This window comes from Marmota monax, unplaced genomic scaffold (genome assembly GCF_021218885.2).
Source record: "Marmota monax isolate L192 unplaced genomic scaffold, Marmota_monax_Labrador192_F-V1.1 WCK01_AAM20220418_F8-fsc00102, whole genome shotgun sequence".
Taxonomy (NCBI): Eukaryota; Metazoa; Chordata; class Mammalia; order Rodentia; family Sciuridae; genus Marmota; species Marmota monax.
The window spans coordinates 2,880,484-2,886,451 of NW_026692494.1; the positions used below are offsets into that span (position 1 = coordinate 2,880,484).

The 5,968-nt window shown below is 49.2% G+C and overlaps 1 pseudogene; it reads left to right on the top strand.

The window, feature by feature from the left end:
• The first annotated feature begins 742 nt into the window (after positions 1 to 742).
• Positions 743 to 5,647, top strand: LOC124092301 (heterogeneous nuclear ribonucleoprotein A/B-like; annotated as a pseudogene).
• Positions 5,648 to 5,968: the final 321 nt, after the last annotated feature.

Below are 5,968 nucleotides of genomic sequence, written 5' to 3' on the forward strand. Positions count from 1 at the left end.
AAATAAAGCTAAAGACTATTTTTTTAAAAAAAAGGCTTGGGCTGTAGCTCAGTGGTAGATCATTTGCCTAGCATGAGTGAGGCACTGGGTTCGATCCCCAGCACCACATAAAAACAAATAAAATAAAGGCACACTGTCCATACACAACCACCAAAAGAACCTAAAAAGAAAAGGGTTCTTATGCAAAAATGCCTAATATAATGATCCTCAATACCCAGTATCTGCCCCTAAGCCAAAATCACTGATGGATGAATGGATAAAAAAAAAGTGGTATAAAAAATAATAAAATAATAATAATAATAAAAACATGGTATAAATACACAACGGAGGGGCTGAGGTTGTGGCTCAGCGGTAGAGCGCTCGCCTTGTACATGCGAGACACTGGGTTCGATCCTCAGCACCACATAAAAATAAAATAAAGATACTGTGTCCACCTAAAACTAAAAAATAAATATTTAAAAAATATATGAATAAAATAAAGATATTGTGTCCAACTACAACTAAAAAAATAAATATTTTTTAAAAAATACACAATGGAGTTTTATTCAGTGTTCAAGAAAAAAAATGAAATCATGTCATTTTCAGGAAAATGGATGGAGTTTGAGAATGTTGTGTTACACTAAATAAGCCAAGTTCAGAAATTCTGTCAAGGGTCCTCGTTTTCTCTCAGATGTGGAAGCAGGAGAGGGACAAGGAAAAGACCTGGAAGTGATCCCCGGGAAATGGAGGGGGGAACCAGTGGATGGAGGAAGGGGACCCCGAGAGAGGTAAGAGAGGAGGGAGGGGCTGACACTGACCTGGTGTGCACCTGTGGATGTGGAACAATGAACCAGGCATGCACCACTAAGAACAGGAGAAACAAAGAAACAAAAGGAAGCTCAGCCCCAAGAGACAATCCAAAAGTGGATACCCCAAGAAGGAGGAGCTTTAACTTTAAAAAATATGTCATGCCTAGGATAAAGGGTGGATTCTAATTACCCACGTTAAGGCAGAAATTCCAAGATAGTGATTCACATTAGCTGGCAACATTAGCTGGCCTTTCTGTGGCTAGTTCTTATGTATCACAGGTCAACACATCACAATCCACTCCGTAAGCTTTTGGTGTGTATGGTTTTTTGGTTTTTTTTTTTTTTTTTTTTTTTAAGGTGGATGGTGCTCACTGGTAGACTTCTTGCCTAGTGAGCTGCAGGCCCTTGGTGGATCCCAGCACAAAAAAAAAAAAAAAAAAAAAAAATGTTTGCAAGGGGATTTGGGGATTCAATGCAACCCTGTCAGGACCACAGGGCAGATTGAGGTCTGCAAGCATCTCACTCCTTGTGCAAAGTTTTTCTTAGATATAGAGAAACAAAGCTAAAAAGAGGGGTGTGCACGGAAAGGGCCAAGATCTGCGGTGGGACCGTGGAGGGAGGGCTGGACTGAGCCCAGCCTGTCCTTGGGAGGGGCTGTGAGCTGGCTCTGGCCAGGGTGAGCCAAAGCTGGGGGTCTGGGAGGGGAGAGACCTAACCAGGGCCAGCAGGACTGGCAGTTGGCTCCCCCTAGGAGGCAGGCTGTGAGTCTGGGGGAGCCCCTCCACCTGAGTCTCACCTGGGTCACACAGGCCAGGGCAGTTTCGGGCTGTCGCTGTTTTCCAGAACACAAAGAACAGGAATTTCTTGGAGGCAATATTGCCAACTCAGAGCGCCACACCGAAAGCCTCCGGGGACGGTGAACTTATTGGGGGACTAAAAACAAAGAATTCATTACCTACTTTTTTAAAAAAAATAAAAATAAAAACCCTACAAATTGGGCGGCACCGCGCGAGTCGGACCGGGGCTGTGGTCCGTGGGTCCTGGGTGGCGGCGGCCGAGGAGGCGGGAGCTCCACGGAGCGGCCCGGGCGGGGGACACAGGCGAGGTCCCGGCTCGCGAGCCTGAGCGAGGCCGAGCCCGCGGCGCCTTCCGCGGCGGGTGGCGACAGGTGGGTCCCGCGGCGGCCTCGGCGGCCCTGCCCTGTCGGAAGCGGGTAAGGAGCAGCCCATGGAGACCACGGGCGCCCCGGAGAACCGACACGAGGCCGCCCCCGAAAGCCAGGCGCCGGCAGAGGCTGGCCCTGGAGCAGCCGCGGGGTCTGGGGGCGCGACCGCGGCGCCCCGGAGCGGGAATCCGATCGGAGCGCGACCAGGTCCACGCCGGCAAGGACGGGAAGACGGGGAAAAGGTTCGTTGGTGGTCTGAGCTGGGACACCAGCCAAGAAGATTTAAAGGACTGTTTTAGTAAATTTGGAGAGGTCCTGACAATTGCGCAATAAAAATGGATCTCGACCCTGGGGGGCCACGAGGGCTTGGCTTTCTCCTCCTCAAAGATGCTGCCACGTGGAGAGAAGGAACCCAGGCTGCACGGCCCCGTCATCGACCCTAAAAAAGCCATGGCTATGAAGAAGGACCCTGTCAAGAAAATCTTTGTAGGGGGTCTGCATCCTGAAGCCACAGAGGAAAGTGGGAGTACTCTAGAGAGTTTGGGAAACTGAGGCCATTGAGCTTCCAATGGATCCCAAGTTGGATAAAAGACGGGGTTTTGTTTTTATTACTCTTGAAGAAGAAGACCCTGTGAAGAAAGTTCTGGAGAAAAAAAAAAGTTCTATACCATCAGTGGAAGCAAGTGTGAAATCAGCCCAAAGAAGTCCAGCAGCAGCAGCAGCAGAGGAAACCGCAACAGACTACAGTCAGGGTGGTACAAATTGCGGGAAGAGCCAGCGAACAGGAGGTGGTCATCAAATGACTCCGAGCCATACTGAGGCGGCAGCAGGAGCAGCGGACTGACTGACCGCACTCGCTTTGTTGGATACCGAGTGAACGCAATTACGGACCAAATTTAACTTGGCGAACTTTCTATGGCCTGTCCCATGTGCATCTTACTTAAAATCCACCCCACTCCCCCCCCCCCCCGGAAATCACTCTCGTGCTTACTATTTCCAGAGCTCCAGTTGTTTAGGCAGCGCGTGGTGTCTCAGGCCAGAGCAGCATTAAGGGTTGATTTTATTACCAGGTGACCTAGAACCAGGTGGAAAGGTCTGCTTCCTGCTGCCCCTCTGCAGCCTGCACCTGTGGACCCTGGTTGTAAAGAGTAAAATGTATCTTAGGAAACCAGTGTCACCTTTTTCCCCACCTTTTAATTTTACATTATTTGTGTCTTACATTTCCTGTAAATGAAAGTGTTAATTTTACTGTATTTTTTGATACCTTTTGGGAATCTGATATATTGTGAGGTATTTCACGCGTGTTTTGATTTTGCCATGACCTGGATATTGAAGCTATCCAAGCTTTTGAAATAAAAATTTTAAACCCCCCCAAAAAAAAAAAACCTACAGATTGTGCCCCCCCTGACATTGCCTGGTATTGACTCATTCTGAGGTAGGATAGAAGAAATGAGAAATAGGCAGGAAGGAGACAGAAAGGAAGATGAGGAAATGCAATTGGCAGGGACAGCAGGTTTTGAACTCAGGGGCACTTGGCCACTGAGCCACACCCCGGGGCCCTATTTTGTATTTTATTTAGAGACAGGGTCTCACTGAGTTGCTTAGCGTCTGGCAGTGGCTGAGGCTGGCTTTGAACTCCTGCCACAGCCTCCTGAGCTGCTGGGATCACAGGCGTGTGCCATCTCACCCGACAGGAAATACAATTTTAATATGAGTGACTACATATCTTTCTGGACAGTCATTTCTCAAACCCATCTCTCTCTCAGATCTGTCTGTCACTCCCAAATTTCTGAGAAATCTATAAATCTTAGAGTTACTGTAAATTTGCCCATTATGAAAATTACACTGTGCACTGTTAATTAGCCCACCAAAAATAGGTTAAGAACAGTTCAATATTTTAAAAAATCAATAATTTAGGGGACTTTCCTATGTCATCACCAGACCATGGAAACCACATCAGTCAAAGAATTCTGAAAATGACCAGACTGATATCATCTCCCTATGCCTTCCAGGCCCATCCCTGACCAAGTTTCCTTCAAAATAAGAGTCTGGAAATGGGATTCCCTGCTCTCCCAAACCAATCTCTTTGCCTCTACTGACCTGAGCTGAAATCCTCCCTCACCTAGATCAAGGACCCTGCTCGTCCTGAATCAGGTGCCCCTAGTCTTTGAGAACTATTCAGGACCTCCTTCCAGTGACATCTCTTCCCCAATTTAAATTCTGCAAATGCCCAATGAAAACTTTTATGTGCTGCTAACTATTTTCTGGGAACATTACAGGAACACACTGAAGCCCAAGAATTGCAAGGTCAAGGCCAGCCCAGCAGCTAGCAACATGCTGTTGCAAAATTTAAGAAGGGGTGGCATTGCTGGAGCACAGATCAGGGGCTGAACACCGGGGTGCACAAGGCCCTGAGTTTCAGCCTCAGCACCACAGACCCAAATGCATTTTCCTCTTATCTATTGTTCTAGGAAAAGTCAAAGCTAAGGGCACAGAATCAGGCTGTCGGGGGCTAACACGGCACAGAGGGAACTGTGCTGGGTGGTGGAAATGCCCCAAGTCTTGATGGAGCTGATGGTCACAGAATTGCATGCATTTGTGCACACAGATGATGGGGGAGGATGGACAGGAGGACCAGGAAGGACATTGGGGGCAGTGGATATGCTCTGTATGATACTCAATGGTGGAACATGTCACTGCAATTTTGTCAAAACTCACAGATGCACAACACAAGAGTAAGTCCCAGGGAGACTATAAATTGATGATGTGCCCATGTAGGTGTGCCAATTGCAAGGGAGGTACCAGTTCACACTGGGAACTGGGGACGTGCAGGGCACAGATGCAAACTTCCTATACTTTTTCCATTTCTCCTCGACCCTAATCTTTCTCTTTAAAAAGAAGTTCTGTTTTTAAAGAAAACCCGTCTATTGTACTGTAGATGCCTTAGTTAATGACCTCTTTTCAAAATCACATTATGGAAAGATGATTGACACACAGCCACCTGCTGGCAAATCCAGCCATCCTCTGAGGACACCCAGCCACGGTAACAACACCCAGGCAGCTGCAGACCGCAGCAGCCATCCTCTGACAAAGCACAAGTCATTCACTGGCAAATCCTGCCATCTGATGTCTTCACCCAGTAATCCGCTGAAAATCCCAGCCGTTACCTGACAAACGCATCCATCTGCTGGCAACACACACCCCTCCGCGAACAAGTCCCAGACAAACTGGCAAGTCCCAGTCTTTGGGTGCCAAGACCCAGCCATCTGGGCGCAAGTCCTCCACCATCGGAACACGAGTGCACCACCATTCGCGTGCAAGTGCCCCACATCTCTGTGTAAGTGCCCCACCATCGGCGCGCGAGTCTCCCACCATCAACGCCCAAGTGAGCGGCGCACAAGTCCCCCACCATAGGAAAGCGAGTGCACCACCATTCGCGTGCAAGTGCCTTACATCGGTGCGCGAGATCCAGACCATCCTTTTGTGCCGGATCCGCGAGCGTATGCGCCGGATCCATGCGGGTATGAGCCCTGGTCCGCGCGCGTATGCGCCTGATCCGCGCGCTTATGCACCCCGATCCGAGGGGTTATGCTCCCTGATCCGCCGGGTTATGAGCCCCAATCAGCCGGAGTATGCGCCCTATCCGCGAGCAAGTGCCCTTGTATCCGCAAGCAAGGGCGCCACCATCCTTTGAGAAGTCCCAGCTATTCGTAGGCAACACCCAGCAATCAGCTGAAAATCCTAGCCACCAGCGGTCTAATCCCATCCTTTCACTTGCAAATTATAGCACCCGCTGGGAACACCCACTGGCTAGTCCCATTCACCCGCTGGAAAATCCCACCCATCCCTGGACCAAAGCGAACCGTTCTGACACTTCCGTCCTCAGGATCTGGAAAATCCTAGCCGTCAGCTGGGTAAACCCAGCCATCCACAGAGGATACGCTATTCTATTCACTGATGACCACATCCTCTGACCACAACTAGCCATCCACTGAGGACATTCAGCCATCAACGT